The sequence below is a fragment of the Montipora capricornis genome, chromosome 11, assembly GCF_036669925.1.
Source record: "Montipora capricornis isolate CH-2021 chromosome 11, ASM3666992v2, whole genome shotgun sequence".
NCBI lineage: Eukaryota > Metazoa > Cnidaria > Anthozoa > Scleractinia > Acroporidae > Montipora > Montipora capricornis.
This window is the reverse complement of record NC_090893.1, coordinates 654,008-675,282: the sequence shown is the minus strand read 5'-3', so window position 1 is coordinate 675,282 and position 21,275 is coordinate 654,008. Positions and strand designations below refer to the sequence as shown.

The 21,275-nt window shown below is 39.0% G+C and overlaps 1 long non-coding RNA gene across 1 annotated transcript in view; it reads left to right on the top strand.

The window, feature by feature from the left end:
* Window positions 1-992: 992 nt before the first annotated feature.
* The window catches only part of LOC138023608 (uncharacterized), a 38,477-nt gene continuing 18,194 nt past the window's right edge, over window positions 993-21,275 (top strand). The window contains exons 1-2 of the long non-coding RNA XR_011126721.1: window positions 993-1,119; window positions 2,434-2,607. This is a non-coding gene — a long non-coding RNA (uncharacterized lncRNA). The remainder of the gene's footprint in view (window positions 1,120-2,433; window positions 2,608-21,275) is intronic.

Genomic DNA, 21,275 nt, shown 5'->3' with positions numbered 1-21,275 from the left:
GCTCTCCATATAGAGAGATCATGACTAAAGGGGCTATTTTCAGTTACTCATGGCCATTGGGCTTGCATTATGATTGGTTAAAGTTAGCATACTAATACTTTTAAAAAATAAAAAAGAACTGTCAGAAAACATTAGAAAATACAGTGAGAAATAGCTAGAAGGGTAAGGAATTTCGCCAAAAAAAGGAAAGACATCTGTTGCTTCCGAGAAGCGCATGCAGCACGTAATTATCAAGGCAGATCCACGTTGTAGTTGCTGTGGTCTATCCTGGTCTTGTTGTAACAGATTACTCCATGTGATAATAATGGATAAACTATTGTGTTTTAAGCAAGTGTAGATATCTCTTTTTATGACGAAACCTCTAATGCGACCCATAATAATAACTCTACTTACCACCTTTTTGCACGCATAGTTCATGGTTGAGTGCTTTCTTCCCAACCAGGACTGTGACTTGCAGACAAACTGAATTTGTGTTCGTCAAGGTCATCTGCGAGTTGCTTGTAGATTAAGATAACACAGTTAGTCCGGATACGGGGCGGTAATTTTTTGTATCGTCTTTTGCACGTGACTTGTGAAAAAGGGTCACCTTCACTTTTTTACCATGCTGCGAGGATCACAGTTTGTTATAGATAGCCAAATTAAAGATTATGGAGTATGTGGTAGCAAAACCATCGGCTCCTTCTTTAAGTAGCCGAGATGGACTCTGGTTAACCTTTCTTACTTTTAATTATTTGAGTGCCCTCCTGGTATTGATGATGATCGCTATAACGATAACGATAACGATAATGATAATGACTATGTTGATTATGATGGGCTGATAACATGATTGTGTTCGAATTCCTAACGTAGAGAACATTGTGGCTGGGAAGAGCACGACGCAATCCTCCATCTACAGTGACCAATACTCTAATGGCACATCAGACAAAGCAGTTGATGGAAATCCTGACCAGGAATTTAAGAATGGACACTGCTCACGTACTTTAGAAGATAATCCAAGCTGGTGGCGAGTGGATTTGAGCAGTCCTGTCCAGGTCTTTGAAGTGCGCATCGTCACTGGGAATTCGCCCTTGTCTAACGGGTCAAATGTTACGAGGAATCAAGTCTACAATATAACATTGGGTGAGAGAAACACTTGCAGAAATCTGCTGTTGAAACATAGTGAACTGAGCCGTAAACTTAAGAACAAGATACTTTTCAAGCTTGACTCCAAGAGAATCTTAAGTTAAATGTTTAGTTATTTACTGTAAAGATTTACAAATTTCAAAAGCTTTTTGTGTGCTCCAATTAAGAATTGGTTCATGGTTAGTGTGCGTATATGGAGTTGTGGAAGTTATGAGAGCACGATAGAGGCGTAAGAGTTGCTAGAAGCGATTGCCGAGGGCAACTCTAGTATCTTGAGTGCGTTCCGAACTTCCCAAGTGCATCCAATCTCGTTCCCAGAGCCTCCGTTACCTTTGTCCAGCGTAACGGGTGCGTGAGGCTCTGGAATAATCCAAAACCGGAACCAGACAACTCTGGTTCCGGTTAAATAACTGCGCGTGCGTGAGGGGAAATGGTTAGAAATCAACAAAAACATCCGAAGTTTACCTTGCCATGAAAGCGCTTATTTTTCACTCGCGAGACAGTACACATGAGTATAAACACATCTCCGGGAGCAATTTTTTCAATGGATAATTATGCGGCTAGCCTTACAAACATCGCGTTTGAAGTCCCGCTAGGGTCAAAATGATGGTGGCAATCTCGGAATCCTTATGTGATATAAGGCCAGAATGCCACGATCATTTGATGCTAGCGAGACTTCAAACGCGATGTTTGACGAGTTAGCCGAAAGGTCTCTGATGAGTCCCTTGGCAGGGACATACGTATGTAAGGCTAGCCGCATAATTATCCATTGAGAAATTCTTACACTTTTTTAATTTTTTTCAATCAAAACAAATTTCAGCATCTGGTGAAATAAGCAAAAGAAACTTTCACCAAAAAGTTGAAACATGAAACAAAAGTTTACGCTAACCCTGAATTAAGTTAATTTTTGGTCACTGCCGTGCTGTCTAAGAGCTAAATCTCCCTACAAACCCGTCAAATCTATCATCTGCGCGTTTGCCGACGAGCATCTATTGGCTAACTACCTCGGGATTTTTTCAGTTTACCCCTTCAAAACATGTAGGGTAACTGTCAAGGGAAATTCTATTGTTCTCTTGGCATATTCAAGCTTCGATGGAAAAAATTTTCCCTAGGTAATTTACCTAGAAAAAGCGGTCACACTTCTAAATTTAAGTTTCCCTAGGTAAAACTGTCAACAAGTCAAGTTTACCTAGGGCAAAAGTGCGTAGTGTGACCACAGCTTTTGACAAAGGGATAACTTCAGTCTGCTAGTTCACCAAATTAACCATAAAAATACAAAAATAAAGGGGCTTTTTTTCACTTGAATTGCAGGCGACAGCTTCAATGTAACAAATAATCCAGTTTGTGCGCGATGGGATGGTTCATTTGACCTGGAAGCATCACTTGTGTGTCACATAAATCCGCCAAGGAGTGGCAGATATGTTGGTATACTCATAACCAGAAGACAGTTCCTACAGCTCTGTGAAGTTGAAATCTCTTCAAAAGGTGCTTCAGTGTTAAGTAAAGCTGTAGTAGAACTGGTGTACACAGCATTATCTTTTTTTTATTCCCGTGTATGGCTGACACACTTCTACCCTGCATCTGGTCGATTCGGGGAAGCCTCGTACCCAAAGTCCTCAGGCTTTTTGGTCAGCGGGTGAGACCCGGAGAGATAACGGACTCCATTTTCCCAGAAAACGTGTGGTTCCGGTCTTATTGCGCATGCTTTAGTTAAACGGAAGCAGTAAATATCAGGATATAAATGGCGGGTTGAAAATGTTCGAGAAACAAAAACTTTAGCTTTACACACCATAAACGAAACTGGAGAAATGATCATTGGCTTGCTGTAAAATACCCTGGGAGCAGTTGTTTTTTCCCACGCTTCCCGAAAGAGAAACCAGTGCAAGCAACCATTAGTCTCTTTGATTGACCCGCCGTCCAGCGCCAAGGACTAATTAATTTAATTTGAACTGGTAAAACGAGTTATTAAACTTGGTTTGGTGCTTGCGCAAGCGTTCAGCTACGTAACTGCTGCGTTTGGGCGAGCCCGCTGACTAATAATTTCATATTTTTCCGCGAAATAAGACGAAACGCATCACGTGGAGTATGAGGTAGTTCGCACATCCTCGATGGGAAATCTAACGGTAGCTCGCTCAGTGGTTTCTCTGTCGGGAAGCGTAGGAGAAACTAACTGCTCGAGGGGTAGCTGTAAAAGGGAGTGAAAGTGAAAATTGACGCTTTCGCTTAAGTGTATTTTAGTGTTTCAGCGTGGATTCCATCGTGAAGAATACCATCGTGCAAGCAACACGATCGACAAATTTTTGAAGAAACGACACCAATGTCCTCTTCTATCACAATTTTATGTTTCCGTTATTCTGAATTGCTTCGACAAGACTTTTTTCCACGGAATTCTTCCCTAAGAGACTCATGTTATGTTTTCCCACGTTACGTTTGCAAAAGTTGCGGGAATCAGTTTTTAGCAGCGTGGGAAAATTCCCGTGCTATAAACAGTTGCTATTTATTGGTCGAAACTGGTTAAGCAGCTGCTTAAGGCCGCTGTTACACGTTGAAACTTTTAGCTGAAACTTATGTGCAACGGCGCTGCAAAAAAAGTTTCAGCAGACTTTGCACCGTGTAACATAAAAGGACGAAACTCGTTCGGAAACGTTGAAACTGGTCTTGAAATGTTGTTTACATGGCCTTAGCCGGTTTCTGATTGGCTTACGCAGCATAGCGTAACAAGACTGATCACGAGTGAGACCAGTTTCACGAAGTAGTGTTACATGGTTAAACTCCTGTTTTTATCACCACTGCGATTGCTGCGACCGTTGCAGAAGTAGAGAGCGGTTCTACTTTTCGTGAAACTTGTCTCGCAACGGAAGTTCCAAAAAGTTTCACGAAACCGATTATGTTACACGGTGCAATGCCTCCTGGAATTTGATTCGCAGCACCGTAGCACACAAGTCTCAGCTAAAAGTTTCAACGTGTAAAGCCGCTGTTACACATCGAAACTTTTAGCCGAAACTTATGTGCAACGACCCTGCAAAAAACGTTTCAGCAGGCGTTGCACCGTGTAACATAAAAGGTCTAAAATCGTTCCCAAACATTGAAACTGGTCTCGAAATGTTGTTTACATGGTCTTAGCTGGTTTCTGATTGGCTTACGCAGCGTAGCGTGATAAGAGCGAGGAAGACCAGTTTCACAAAGTGGTGTTACACGGTGAAACTCTTTTTTTTTGTCACCACTGCGATTCTTGCGACCGTTGCAGAGGTAGAAAGTGGTTCTACTTTTCGTGAAACTTGTCTCGAAACGGAAATTCAAAAAGTTTCACGAAACCGACCATGTTAGCAGGTGCAGCGCCTGCTGAAACACGTTTCGCAACGCCGTTGCACACAAGTTTCAGCCTAAAGTTTCGACGTGTAACGCTGTAGACAATTCAAACCCCGACGTTTAATTATTAATTATTTTTGTGGTTTATATATTTCTGAGATGCTTTAAGTCTCAAGGTGCTTTAAGTTAGGGGAAGACAGCGACGGGAAAAAAAAAACAAACAGCACTGAAAGTAGTATTAGATTTCGAATCTCCCTCCAAATTCTGGAGCTTCCTCTGTGGTACTTGGTTAAATTACTTACCGACTTCCCGTCGGACAGTTATTGTTATGCAAGCGTCCAATAAAAAAAATGTTTAAGTCTATCATCCCAGAGTCTCTCCGGGGGCTCACCCGCTGACCAAAAAGCTCGAGGACTATGGGTTCGAAATTGGGAGCCACCACATCACAAATTCCACTGCGAAAATAGGTTCAAATGGCATGCTGATCAAGATCGCAACATTTTTCACAGAAGCGTCTCTCGTGGTTGGCCATAACGTATTCTGTAATAATAAGAAGAGTATAGCATGAACAGCAGTGATCTATTGTAGCAAGGCCGAGTGATTGCAGTGGTAGTGGAAATTTCAGCATTCAGGGTTCATTTCCATCCCTTATTTGATCTTATGTTGTGGTAAGTAGTATTCCTCGCTTACATACGGCTGCATATCATTTGCATATTGGAAATTATAGTTTTCATGGGAATGGAACCTTATTAAAAATGGCGGATTTGATGCAAATGAGGCTGGAACCTCATTAACATCCGCCACTTTGTTTTGGTGGGAAGGGGTCCATACTAATGAGCAGCAGGAGTCCATAAATGGGCGTAGAACCGGAAGTCCGCTGCAAATGTCACGCAAACCGGAAATCAGACCAACATCACGCAAAATGAAAGTTTATTGACAAACCCTAATTTTACAAGTGGGAACGTGTGGGGGTCCGAGTGACCCACCCCGGTTCCCGGAGAGAAACTTGCTACACATTTATTCTAGGTGGTCTTGGACTGCTTGGCAACAATCGGATGAACTAGGACCACGTTTAGAAAGACCAATAGGAAGCAGGGCTGTGTTTAGATCACAGTTAATCAAGGGACTTGTTAAGACACCTTAAAACCTTCAAAAGAAGGAACAATGTCGCAATTGATGTTGAATTAACCGTGACCCAGCACAATCTTTTGTTTTTTCTTCGTTCGAGTTTGCAAATTAGTTGCGCATAATTTAATCGAAGCATTTGATTGGTTATCTTCTCGAAAAAAGGTGTGTTTTGTGCAGGGTCAAGGCTAAAAATACGGACAAAAATATGAAACTAAGAGTGCGTTTTTTTGGGAAAACTCGAGAAAGGATTCTTGAATCCAAAAACGGATTTTGCGTTTTTTGGGGGAAATCAGAAATCCATACTCGAGGAGGATACTTCGGATCAAATCTAAATCCGGATTTTTGAGATTCACCACTTCAGCGTTTTTTTTTTGGGGGGGGGAAAGGATTTGAAAAAAGTACTTTTGACAAGCGGTTTTCCATGAAAAATAATACACAACAGCTACCGTACATGACAGTTTAGCCCAAATGTTTTTTTCGCGCCATTTTACCGTGCGATCAAAGACACGAATAGATCGAAAATAGTTACGTTTCCTGCAAATTCACACCAGAAATTGCACTAGAAGTGTTTTTGACAGCAATAACATTGTTAGCACCTTTCCCACATCTAAAAAATACCCTGTGTAATCGATTTGTACCTTAGAACGCATGCTTTTCTCCACTCCTTTCATTAATCGCTAACGTACTTTTTTTTCTGGTGGCATTTTCATTGAAGAATTTCTCCAAAACAAACCAGTTAAACAAGACTTTTTTTTGTCAAATTGCACGCAACTCTGGGTTTGTTGGTTTGCGTTGTCATGGAAAATAAATCCTTTTTCGAATTTTGCGTTTTCTTGACGCTGAAGAATCCATTGATCGGAGATCACAAATCAGTTTTTGGATTTTCCCAAAAAAAACACACCCTTTGAACTTGTGGAGTTTCATAACCATCTCCATGCATTTATACGAACCAATAAGGGGTAAGTCACGTTCGCCAGACCATACGAAAGAGTTCTAATGAGGAGGAAATTTATGAAGCGGACATGTAATGAAATGACCCCTTTTGAAAACACCTAAATGAAGGAAAAATGGGGTTTGGTGAATGCGAAGATGAATACACCTTTCGAGCAAAATATTGAGCCTGGTCGCGCTTCAGCTATAATTTAATAGCAGCGCTATTGTTTTAATACCAATGCGATAATCGTAGCCTTGCTTTACACGAGTTTACGATTTTATTTCCTTAACGCATGATTCTTTTATCAATTATAGCATACGCTAACAAACTTTTATTTGAAAAGGCTTAAAAAAAAGATAGCAACAATGGTTTTAAATCAGAATTCTGAATCACTAATATAAGGACCATTCTATATAATTCTATATTGTTTTCAAATGAGATGGGAGTACTATGATTTTGAACGTAGTTCAAGGTTTTCTTAATTTGGATTTTGAGAATCGCTTGAGACCATTTTATTGTGAAACGGGAGTATTTAGTTGGTTTCATATCGTATTTGAAAACGGTTTACAACATTAACGTAGTGAGCAAACAACATACCTTTGAAACGCTTTATTGACAAAAATATACTGTCGAATTTCGAACGTTTGTCTTGTTTGTTTCGAAAATATCCCGACTGGTTGTTTTCGTTTTGTGGCCCTGACTAATCACTCGTGACTGACAGCGAATACAATATTCACTGTTAAGGACAATCGCGCCAAACGCGTTCCAAACTAAAATGGGTTTTTCCAAAACCACTATTTTCCGTTGAGAAAGTGAATATTCCTCGGAGCCTATACGCTGTTCGTTGAAAATCTTATCATTCCTAACAACAACGAAACCGGTTCAGTAAAGAAAGCCTTTATTTGACCGTCACAATTTGGCAGTCAGTTAAACATGCCAGTAAAACTTCTGAATATGCTTACCCTAAGAAAAATTGATCTCACCGCATGCAGAATGAAAAACTGCTAAAACTGAACTACATCGGCTGCGACTATCTTCCCACGATGCAGAAATTCTGCATCATGTGCAGTGGTTAAAATAGGCCTAAGATTTACTGAATTCAGCTACCATGCAGAAATTCTGCACCCGGTAAAATCCGTGAAAATCTACAGAAACTGGACTACATCAGAAGCGACTATTTTCGCCTGATGCAGAAATTCTGCATTATGTACAGTGGTTAAAATAGGCCTAAAATTTACTGAATTCAGCTACCATGCAGAAATTCTGCACGCGGTAAAATCCGTGAAAATCTACAGAAACTGAACTACATCGGCAGCGACTATTTTCCCCCGATGCAGAAATTCTGCACGCGGTAAAATCCGTGAAAATTACTTAATTCAGCTACGGATGCAGAAATTCTGCACACGGTAAAATCCGTGAAAATCTACAGAAACTGGACTACATCAGCAGCGACTATTTTCCCCCGATACAGAAATTCTGCATCATATGCAGTGGTTAAAATAGGCCTAAACTTTACTGAATTCAGCTACGATGCAGAAATTCTGCGTAAAATCCGTGAAAATCTACAGAAACTGGACTACATCAGCAGCGGATATTTTCCTCCGATGCAGAAACCATGTTCAGTGGCTAAAACAGGCCTAAAAATGACTGAATTCGGCTGCAGAAATCGCCTGAAACTAGACTAAATAAGCAGTATTCGTAAAAGACATTGCCCAATAGGTCAATAGACTTCAGTTTACTGAAAATGGTGATGCGATTTTTTTTCTAAATGGTTGCGTCGCCAGCGCATGGTGAAAATCACACGTGGCCACCCTCGCGCAAGTGATGCGATGGCTACAGCTGAAAATAACTAAAAAAATCGTTCGAAATTCAATGAGTTGATTCAATGGCATCAAAATCACGCGGGGTTTGTCAGTAACTAGTGCAGTGGCGACAATTCTCGAAAACATCGCATCATAACCGTAGCTACGGCTAAATATCGAATACTCCATAAAATTAATCTATTAATCTATAGGAAAAACGTGGAACCGCTATTGCACCATGCATACAGTTGTTAGTTGAAACCAAAAAACCTTCAAAGATATTATATATCTACTTTTTACTAAGGTATGGTTGAAGTGAAAAAGATAAGCAAACGTAATACTTAACAACCAGATAGTTAGGTGTTTTCAAAGCCCAATGCTGTTTCAGAATACAGCCAGGTGTTATCAACACAGAATTGGATGAATGTCCCATGATAAGATCATTCAAAACAATCTTCCTATTTCTTTGTAACTTTTCAGTCTCGAAGAAAATACTTGGTCTAACCATTCAGATAAAGCCTCTTCAGTAGAACTTTCACATGGTGCTTTTTAGTTTTTAGTATTTCACAAAAAGTGAATTGGATTTTTTTCTCCTATATTTACATGGGCACTGGGAGTGAAGGTTTTAACAGTGTGCATCCTGGTGATTATGAATTATTTGTACTATTCCTCAGTGAGGAATACTTTTCCATTAAGTGCCTTTTTGTAGTCATCTGCAGCTTCTTTGCTTCAGTAAGTTCAAAGGAGTGGAGAATAATACACTCCTTTGGAAGAACTTCTGTCCATGGTTCCTTTGCTCTTGGAAGGCTTAAAGGTGACCACTTCCCTCTGTATGTGCCTTTCCAGGAATGGATTTTGAAATGATCTTCACTGATCTCTTTTAAAACACCAATCACTGGCTCCTCTTCACAGTTTGATAAGAAAACTGCTGCATATGTTTCAACTGATTTGAAGCCCTTCGTAGAAAGAGTCAACACGTTCAACAGGATTTTCTCTGTTGCTGGGGGCAACATACTTTCCAGTGTAAATCTGAAAAAAAATACAGTTTAATCAGAAAAGGTTAATTAAAGTTACCGTGTACGTTCAGAGGGAAAAAAAAATCAATTTTCGTTTTTTAAGTTGGAAATAAGCTTTCCAGCAAGATCTTTCAAAAGAGTGAATATTTGCCGAGAAATTGGGATGTAAGCGATTTCCACCGGAAGTTAAACTCCACTTTGATTGGCAGCATAATGTAATCATGCGGTCACGATGGTTCACCGGTACTGGTGTTTCCGCTGCTCTTTCTTCTGATGATTTAGCCCGCCTTTGTCGCTTCGGCTTGGGCCCAACCGCTTTCCTTGATGAGGTCTTTACTCTTTTAGTTTTTCCATGATGATTACGTATACAAAATGCAATATCGACGGAAAATAAACACCGCAAATATCCAACGAAATGGCGGAGGAATTGATTACTCTGTAACGAGAGTACGTGCAAAATTGCGAGAAAATCATCACAGCAGGTAACCGGAAGAAAAAGTGCCTTGCGAAACAATTGGCTAATACTTGTTTGTGTAGGGATAATTTTTTTTAAGCGCTCTTTTCTCGAACTTTAATTTTCGCTTCAAGGAGACACTTTCAAGAGTTACAACTCAACAACGATTTGGCCGATTTCGGTTAAATTTGGCCAGATGCTAGAAAAGTATGTAATCAACAGAGACGTGTCGGGGAATTCGATAATTCTTAAAACTCTTTCCTTGACAGCCATTTCCGTGCGTTCACTTCGCATGTTTTTCTTGCAGTTTTCAAAATGTTCCGTAACTTTTGAACGCAATCGAATTAAGGAAAACACTGACACGTTTTTTAGCCTTTGAGATGCTGACCGTGAGAAAAAAAAACAAGGGGCGGAGAATTTGTTGGTGCAAGGCACGCCCGCCGTTTTAATTTTAACATCATGACTGGTTAGTCCATAAAGTCCATTCAAAATTAAAAACATGCATGCACCATGGTTTTCTTCTTTAGTGTCGGAATACAAGCTGACATTAACGTTCCAGTCCCCGGGTTGCCTGAACTAAGTAGGGCTAGGTATTGCAAAATACCCGGTACACCAAATGTCTTACTTAAAAAACTGCCTTCGCAGTCCCGCAGTCTTGAAGTGAAGTGAAGTGAAGTGAAATTATAAGTCTCTCCCCTCGGGGCTTTTCAAGACTAATTTATTGCTGTTACGCAGTTTACAATTAATTTAGAAGGTCAAAGATGCCCCTCGTTCTTTAATAGATGTGTATGACATGTTGAGTGTCCTTAACTGAACCACAAAATGAAAGCTAAAATTTTACGAGAATGCTTAGGCCTAATCACAGAAGCGAGCGCTTAGTCTTAATCAGTAAACGCGTGCTTTCTTCTTCACACGAACTCGTGGAAAGTGTCCTTAACTGAACCACAAAATGAAAGCTAAAATTTTACGACGCAGTGGCATGGGACAGAAAATGATACATATAAACAACTCTGTTCCTAAACTGGGTATTCTGCAATCACTGCTAAGCTTCCATTTTGCTGTTCGGTTAACTACAGTTTTCATGAGATCGGGTGAAGAAGAAAGCACTCGACCGTTTACTGATTAATTAAGCCTAAACGCTCGTTTCAGTGATTAGGCCTAAGTATTCTCGTAAATTTTAAGCTTTCATTTCGCGGCTCGGTTAACTACACTTTTCACGAGATCGTGTGAAGAAGACAGCACTCATTTACTGATTAAGCTTAAGCGCTCGCTCCACTGATTAGGCCTAATCATTCTCGTAAAATTTTAGGTTTCATTTCGCGGCTCGGTTAATTACCCTTTTTATGAGATCGTCTGAAGAAGAAAGCACTCGTCTACTCATTAAGCCTAAGCGCTCGCTTCAATGATTAGGCCTAAGCACTCCTAAAATTTTAGCTTTCACTTTGCCGTTCGGTCTGATTAAGCCTAAGAGCTCGCTTCAGTGATATATAATTTAGGCCTAAGCATTCTTGTAAAATGTTAGCTTTCATTTTGCGGTTTGATTAACACTTTTTACGAGATCGTCTGAAGAAGTAAGCACTCGTTTACTGATTAAGCCTAAGCGCTCGCTTCGGTGATTAGGCCTTAGCATTTTCGTAAAACTTTAGCTTTCATTTTGTGGTTCAGTTAAGGACACTCAGCGTGTCATACACCTCGTTCTTTAATCCACAAATCCTAAAAACGCCACTTAACAACTGGCCGTTATTTTCAATTATTATTAACTACTACGTGACTTCGGACCCCGGTCACAACCATTTTATTCTTCGGAGTTATCAAATATTCAGTCATCGACCACGGGACTGCGGACCGCGGTGGCAGTTCATTTTAATGCTTGCCCTTTAACAGTTTTCATTCATCGACTACGGGACTGCGGACCGCAGTGGCAGCTTTTTTAAGTAGGACGTTTGCTGGGCCGGGTATTCTGCAATCGCTCCATAAATAGTAAGCTCATCTGCGGGCATTAACGGTTGGGGAATATCTTGCGTGTTGTCCTCGTCTCCGAGCGAGCGGGGTCTACATGCTGTAGTGGCGTTTTGCAATTACGCTTACCATTTGATACACTCACCGTTGTAATTTATTCCAGCCGCAGCGCAATGGTCTCCACTTCGACGCCTCTTGATAGGGGTACTTTGAAGGATAGTATCTCCTTTACGTTGACACAAAGCTTCAAGAAATTCGTTTTCCTCACTTATCCGTTTGTCGCCCATAATCACGGTTAAAAGCTGAAATGTGCCTTGCACGTATTCCGAATGTTATCTGTCACTGAAAGTGCATCAGATGGTCTGCAGTAAATCAAAGTTGTCGATTATTTGCGTATACCTCGTGCATGGGAACGGTTTCGATTAAACACTAACGTAAGATGACGTGTCTCAATATCATTGGACTATTTCCACGAAACTCTCAACGTTCTTTGTCTCTTTATCCCTGTGATTGGTTGAATTCTATTACCCTCAAACATTTTCCAGATCTACCGGCTAGAATATTTTGACACATTAATTCGTTATCGGTTGTTACGACTTGCCGCACATCCGAAAAAGCTTCTTTTTAACGTTTCCTGCCTTTACTCGCAAAATGAGCCTCTGGACGATCCAATTAGCAAAACCCGGGGACAAGCCAAAAGTGTTTCGCGATGGTTCGCCCCTAAAAATGAGTGATGGATAGCGTTATGGTACAGTGGTAAACGTGTCATCATCCTCTGTCCAAGCAGGGAGTAATAAGCTCTTCGTCAAGGTGAGACTTAAAGATTTATCTTTTCCGCTTACAATAATCCCTACTCTAGTTCGATTAATTTTACATGACTATTGTCTTGGGTTTCGAGAAATTGTTGGCTGGAAATTCTTTCCAAGTTTGAGTTCCAAATACCACCACAATCTATTCATTTCCGTTAGCAATGACAGAAAAGTCTCGGTGTAAGATCATCCGGCTATTGTTTACACGTGTCGCGGGAAGCTAGCTTTTGAAGAACGAGGCAATACGACAATGGAGATTGTTGTTATCCAGTGGTATGTAACTGATGTAGCTGGGTACTCGGAAATTCTATCCTATCCACAAAGATTTGTTTAAATTACGTTTAACTGTCTTTGAAAGTCATTCACTAGAAAACTTTACCTGGTGCGATGTTCATTCAGGTTGAGATGTTGGTCAAATTTTCTATGCTTTGTTTCTAAACAGCATACTCTGTGAGGTATACCTCGTCACACATAGATTCCTTTTAGAGAACTCAGCAAAATTAATCCTTATTGATTTTGGATATCAATATTTTGAAGATTTGAAAATCGTGGCTACAAATTTGGTAGTCTTTAGAGGTATGCGAATTTATGAGTTCGAGATATGTGTCGCGAGGCATTTGTGCAACGCACTGAAATACGAACATTCCATTTACGCAAGTTAATATATTTCATAAAAATTCTTTGACTTGGGCCATTGAAGTTCCAATAAGAATAAAACGCAAACAGCGGTTACAAACATTTCCTTGAACTGCATAACTTTTATAAACTTAATGTTTCGTATGTTACTACATGCATCATCAGAAGTGATTATTATTCAGTTACAGATAAATTTAAATTAAAAAATACAGCTGTAAGGACTGGGACTAACGAAATTGATTTTCCCCATAAAAAGATAAACTAGCTCCTTCCTTCAAGTCAAAAGTAGTGTACAGAGCAAACTGGTGGGATTGCAATGATTTCTATACAGGGAAAACGATACGCAGATTACGTGACAGAAAAACAGAACACTGATTTTAAAGCCCTGACTAAAAATTTTCACGAATCTGCAATTGCTGATCATGTTTTCTCAACCAACTACAGAATTAAGTGGGATCATTTTGAAATATTAGCAACTGATCGATCAGACAAGCACATGATTGTAAAATTAAAGAGTCTCTGTTTATCCGTGATCTAAAGCCAGCTTTAAATGAAAACGTTGGCAGTGAGAAACTTTATCTATATTATTAGCATATTTCTTGTCGTTTTATGTCAACCAATTTCGAATTTAAATTTATCTGTAACTGAATAATAATCACTTCCGATGATGTAAGTAGTAGCATACGAAACGTTAAGTTTATAAAAGTTATGCAGTTTTATCAAATGGTTGTAACCACTGTTTGCGTTTTATTCTTATTAATTTATTTCATATATCGTATAAGTTATTTGAAATAGCTTCGTCTGCCTGTCCTATTTTCATACGAAGCTTGAATTCGCATGTTTCTATCGACAGACTCGCCACCCTTCTCGAGTCAGAAATCGCGGGATAAAATCGCCCGATTTCGATTTTTTTTTCACAACCTACATGGCAAGCGTTTCCGTGAGGTTTTCAGCCCCATTACTAGGCTCGATTTCCGCCGCTTACTCGAGTTCGGGTATTTCCCGAAACAGCGGCTGGTAATCGAGCCTACCCCATTACCCACGCATCCAAAACAGACAGGGGTACTTTACATAGTATGCTTTCGATGTTTAAGTTTATCATTTAACCTTGTTCTTTACCATGCAACGTTTGAGTTTCGTAATTGCACATTGCTGTTCATCATGCGACATTTGAGTTTTATCATTCAGACATCGGAGTTTTAACATTCAACATTCAAGTTTTAACATTCAACATTCAACATTCAACATTGAATATTCAAGTTTCAACATTCAACATTCAAGTTTTAAATTGAACTTCACGGATGAATGGTTGACCTTTTGAAGCGAATCCGCTGAGAGCGTTGGGCGCAAGGAGTCACACGCAAGCGAGACGGTAATGAATAGCTAGGAACAGCCAAAAATGGCGGCTGGCGGATATTTTCATGCCTATCATATAGTTTAGGAGACAATCGCAAGACTTGAAAACCTACGTGAACCATTTGAAATTGATGGATTATTCATGAGATTGGATTATCTCAATCGCTTTCTTGTAAACGTTGATATTGACAGTAATTCACAAACAGATGGAATTATCAAGATGTAGCTTTTAGCTTTTTGTGTGATTTGTGGAGTTCTTGATGAAAGGGCCTTCACTTACTTGAAGTTCTGGATCTGCCAGTGTAAGGTGTCCCTAGAGCTGCAGTCTGCATGCTCTATTGCAGTCCAGATAATTATGTTTTGATATAGACTGTAATACTTGACCTACCATGCCATATTTTGTAGATTTTTGGAGGGATTATTCATTTCTAGTCGGTGTCAAAAATGTATAAATTGACATCACACTCACATCTCATTTTGTTAGTTACTGTTTTAAAATTATATGTAAATTAATTGTTGTGATATGCATCTCTTTTACACCCCTCGTGCTTTTCTCTTACAGGGAATACTTTTACTGCCTCTCTGATGTGTGGAAGGAAGGCTATATTGACAGGCACATTATGTGACAAGCGTGTTACCTGCCAAAAACTAAGTACCAGTACTCAGCTCACGACTACTCAGATAGATTAAGCCCTGGTTGTTTACAGATTTAAAGTGCATGGTAAACTATTGTAAACTATTGAAAATATCCCTTGACTAAGGCTTAACGACTGGTAAGAAACAGATCTTACAAATTCATTTTAAAAATTTTTAACTCATTCCAAGTGGATTTTTCAGGCCAGTGTTGGGGTCAATACCGAGAATCTGGAGCTTAATTCATTTGTGATTGGCTAATGGGATGTTTTGGTTAAAATTTTCAACCAAGAGGGGGCATTTCTAATGATGTGTCCAAGTTAGCTGTCTTGCTATTCCTCTTGGACGCCTTTAAGTGAGTTTTGGAAAATGTGCTTAACCTTTTATTCAAAGAGTTAATTAAGGAGGCAGAAAATGTTGTACCTTTTGAGTCATTACATAAAATCCTATGTTCTTACCATTCGAATGAAACCACTACAGCAGTACAAAATGAAAATTTTGATTTTTCCAAACGTTTACATAGTGACCATTGTTGCAGTGAAAGGTAAAGAATCACAAAAATAAATCATTTTAAGACCAGCCCTTAATCTACTTGAGTACCATATGGTTTAAGAGGGCTTTATTGATCATTTTAGAATTGACTTTGATTAGCACACCATGAGTATTAGTTCTTTTGCTATAAACCTAATTATACAATGCCAATGTGTAATCTGCACTCCGGCGCTGCAACAAGTTAGCCAGAAACTGAAATAACTGTAATTCACTTTTTTAATCCAATCTTGTTTCAAAGTGGCCAAAACCTGTGTAGTGAATTGAACAGTGAATTACATTTTCATTGTACAGAGGTTTTGCATCTGTTGTTTTGAAGTTGTTTCTACACCCTTCATTTTGCTGTACGTAAATAAGTCAATTAAGTGGAGATTAAGATTTACAGAAAGTCTGCATCTTTTGAAGCCACTTACTAGGCTGAGATGATTTTTACATCACACAGTTGTTGTAGAAAAAGTATGGAATTTAGCGGAAAATCAAATTTGCAGAATTTCTGCATACAACGTTTTCAAGCCACTAGGCTGAGATGCAGAATTTCTGCATCACAAAGTTGTAGAAAATGTAAGAATTTAGGAGAAAATAAGATTTGCAGAATTTCTGTATCCGACTTTTTCAAGCCATTAGGCTGAGATGCAGAATTTCTGCATCACGCAGTTGTTGTAGAAAATGTATAGAATTTATCAGAAAATAAGATTTGCAGAATTTCTGTATCCGACTTTTTTAAGCCATTAGGCTGAGATGCAGAATTTCTGCATCATACAATCCTTGTTAGTAAAAGTATCGAATTTAGCGGAAAATGAAATTTGCAGAATTTCTGCATCAAACGTTTACCAGCCACTTGGCTAAGATGCAGAATTTCTGCATCACACAGTTGTTGTGGAAAATGTACAGAATTTATCAGAAAGTAAGATTTACAGAATTTCTGCATCAAACTTTTTCAAGCCACGCAGAATTTCTGCATCGTTCTTTTGCGTTAGATAAACTATACTGGAACTTGTCTGCAGCCTGTAGTCCTGTGGACAAGAACACCTTTTCCTTACTGCAGTTTTTTAGCTCATTTTTTGTGTCCGTGTGTTACCTGTAATTTTTGATTGTATACTTTTAGTTAAAATATGAGTGCAGAGTAATTATGATCTATTAAAACAACTGTTTGAAATTGTGATTCGGTCGTGTTAACAGTGTATCACTCCAACTTTTAATATTACTGCAGTCAAGTCTTTTAAGTGCCTGTCGGAAATCACGTTTTATGCAGAACGAAAGTGGGCTTTTATGACGGAATTTTGTATTTTGGAAAAACCCATTTTAGTTTGGAACGCGTTGCCAATTGTTTCTGCGCATCCTTACTGCGCACGCAAATGCACACGCCACGTCATACACGAGCGCACGCACTAAGTTTTAAAATAAGAAATGATAGGGCAAAAGGCCATTGCTATAGCTTTGCCTTGATTTAACGGTCTTGGACGTTCGGTGACCCCTATTTTTCTTTCCAGAAACGGATTTTACTTACAATTATCTCCACGTTGTCCAAAAATGAACAAAAAATCAATGTGGGAAGTTAAAAAAATTTCAAGATTTCTGCTCACGGGACATCGAATCCTGCCATCTTGCGGCTGCAAGGCGCGTGAAACTGTGGTCGCTAAACGTGAACTTGATCTTTAAGGAACCTCACCAGTTGACTAAATTCACTTAATAAGTCCACTTAAACAATATTTGGCAGAGAAGATTTCACTTCAAAGATTTAATTGCAATATATTTGGGTTTACAGACACTGGCCTTATTCGCTAACGAAGCCCGATTTTGTCACATTTTGGGTGTTTTTCCGGGCATGTTCTCTCCAAAACGAAGTCGGTGACCCCCCATTTTTTTTAAATTTCTGACATAACTAACTTATCATCTTACAGTGATAAAAGTTTCAGAAAAAAATCAATGTTGAAAAATTTTCGCGCGAACGTCCTTAAAGCATGCTCGATATGCAACGTGCAGGCCGCGAGCAGAGTCTTCTTTCTTCTTCCCGACTTATCAATGAAGGTCGAAATGTAAGTCGACAATGTAAGTCGATGTTTAACAGCTTACCAAGATCTTTCAACTGCTTGCGCACAGAGTCAGCTGACTATCCACACAAGCAGTTGAAAGATCTTGGTAAGCTGTTAAACGTCGACTTATGCCCAGTCTTCATTTCTCGAAAAGTTGGAGAAGATCTCAAACATAAAGAAATCAAGCCCGCGTTGATCAACGATTAATTAGTAGTTTACAAATTTGAATGTGGCTGGTGTGATGCCAGCTATGTTGGTTACGCGTCGACATCTCTACCAACGGATCGATGAGCATAAAAGATCTGGTTCAATATTCAATCACAGCCAAAGTCAACATAAATCAAGAACAATAACATCTGACATGTTTCGCATTCTTAAGAAATGCTCATGCAAATTTGATTGTCTTGTGTATGAAATGTTCCTTATTCGCGAGCACAAACCGTGTCTGAATATCCAAAGTGACTCGATAAAGGCAAAACTTTTCACCAAGCCTCTAGGGACTTTGAACTTGATCTTGAACATTAATATTCGAGTTATCTGTAAAATATTATATTTGACCTGATGATGGTGTCATGAGGACACCGAAACGTTGTCTTTAATAAGTATATTTCTACCCGTAATTTTTAACATCAAATCCATTACATTATCATGTTTAATAGGAATTATTTCAGTCTGTAACATTTATCCGACACTTTGAGATTTTGTTGTTGAACCCGTTCAATTAGAGCATACAAAATGTTGGCTTGGGAGAAAACTAAGACGACTGCAGTTAGGTGGTGTAATCCACACTGAATCTTCAGGACGATAAATGTTTGCTTGCATGAGCTTGCAATCGTTTTCGTTTTAGGAAAGTACAGAGCCAGATTTTCGATAAATCCAAACAAATTCAAAATGTCCACATTCAGTACCCGCCAAAAATGAAAGACCACTTTCCTTTACTTGGTGTCTCAAAGCCGGGGAAAACAAAGCAAAATTTTCTCAAAAGCAGCACATTGTGGACACAAATCACAGCAGACAGAAAGGCAACAAGATGGCCACTACTACTATCCATGTACCGGCACCCAAGCCTCCGCAAAGTCTTGAGGATCACATGACAATTCAGACTCTTGTACCGACAAATACTATGGATGACAACTTAGTGTGAGCAAAGCCCACACAATAACCCTGTGTATTTCATATGCACACATTACCCTGCTGGTGCTCTGCCACTACAAATGTAGGTGTGTGGATTACATCTGGGCAATCACAGCATGTCATAAGGCAATGCCTTGAAAAAGTACAAAATATGTTACCTCCACATGGCTTTGGTGGCAGAGGACCAAAAACAGGTCCAGATATTTTTATGACTGATGATGACTCTGGACAAAGGGAGGCTCTTTTAGACACCTGGAAAGAAGTAATACTGCTCTGTACTTTCCACTTCCTGCAAACTAGCTGGCGTTGGCTATAGAACTCCAGCAACAAAATAAATAGAGATGATCATCAACAACTGATGAGACATTTTCAAAAACTTGTAAGAACTCCTCCAAGCAGCAGCAGAATCTGTATTACAATGCAACTGATATGGTTACTGCAAAATATCCCAATAACTGGGATATTTTGCAGTAACCATATCAGTTGCCAAGAGTATGAAAAAAGATCTTTAAAAGGGCAGCAAGAGTGGGCTCTTTGCCATTGCAAAAATCTAATCACCAGAGGAAATAACTCTGACAATTACATGTACACTGAATCCATGATCAACATATTTAAGAGTGTGGTTTTACAACGAAAGAGGGCCTACAATTTCATTGAACTCTTCAAGTTTATCACAGAAGACCTTTAAATGTACTTTCAAAGAAAATTGTTTGCCCTTGCATTTGGAAAATCTTTATCTGGCTGCCTAGTGTTTTGCTACAACAGCTTCTACAGTCCAGCTTCACATTATCAAACAAACTACTTCTGACTGTTGTAAATTCTCCTCTTCACTTTCAATGTCACTATCATCCAGATCCTTGTTGTAAAGTCGAGGAATGAAGAGCCTCACCAAGTTGGTTGCTGTATGAAGAGAAAACCACTACAAGTAACCAACTTTGTTTGAAGCAGAACTGCTTAAGAAGTAAGCTATGAGGTAGATTGCAGAAGTGGAATATGTAGCTGCCCTATGGGAAGCAATGGCAATCCCTGTGCTCATCAAGCAGCAGTGGCACTAAATAAAATAATCATTATGGTATTTCCGGTATCAACTTTATTCCTCAGAGACCAGAAGAAAGATTCAGCCTTGTAAACTTGCCATTGAAAATCACAAAGAACTTCAATTATAAAAATCTCTTTATCGCTGTCAAAAGCTTCCTGTTAAAATGGAAATGGCCAGTGGTGACCAGTGTGCCCCTATAGATGTCAATTCTCTTTGTGTAAAATGCCAGGGGAGGCACAATGTAGCATCCACTCACCTGAAAAGGACTCCAAGATTGATGATGAGTTTGAATTAGAGAACATAATTACTAATAAGACCTCACTGACAAGTAAGCGATGACATCGAACTGAAGCTTAGAATAACTGATAAGAATTTTTGGGCATGCTATAAAAAATATTTGGAAATTTACAGAAACGTCATTTCAAAATCAAGAGGACAAGCATCAGTCGCAGCCCTTGCAACAGCTTTTGTGAACTTTGGAAAAGAATGCAATATGCTTACACTGCCCATTCTACAGAACAGCAGGGCCAAAATTAAAGTACATGTACATGTACAACCAACTTCAATATCAAGACACAAGTCAAAGACAAAATCATCATCAGTACAAACAGCCATCTTTGAAACCAAGAGTGGGTGGACAAGAGAACAATGAAAAACAACAACTAAATTAATTACAGAAGACTTCTTCTAATACAAAGTGCCTGCATAATCTGGCCCAAAATGTAAAGTTAAGTCTTCCAAATGCTAGACATACTCGTTAGTAATATCGAAAAACACATGCACATTGTATTATTTAAACATAATAGAAACAATAGTTAGATAGGTTAAGTTTAAAATGCCTGTGAGGCGAAAGTTGTTTCTGCACTTTTTGAAAGTTAAATGATTTAAATTCGGAATACTAAAGTTTGAGTTGTCCAGGATGAAAAGTTTTATTAGAGCTTAATGAGTGCTGGAAGTTGGAAAAATGGAAATATCTGAAGTGTGTGGCCAAAATATCATGTAACAAAAGATTGTACTGTAGCTTTGGGTGCAAACAATGAGTGAAGGAAACCTCTGCACACAAAATAATGTCAGAAGCTTTTGTTATTCAATAAAAGTTGACCCAGTCCCTTGGATTTACATGTATTTTTAGAAAGTCAAGTCAAGTCAAGTCAATTTCTATTAATTTTAACTCACACTCATGTACATACAATGTAAAAGTTAGGATAATTTATACAGTAGTGTTACAACAAAATCGTGTATATAATACATATTGTAGAATATAAAAGAATCAATACAATTTCTGTGAAACAATAAAAGGGGAAAACGTTTTAGGGAGAAGAAAGAACAAATATACTTGAGGTACTATTGTTGTGTGTGTAG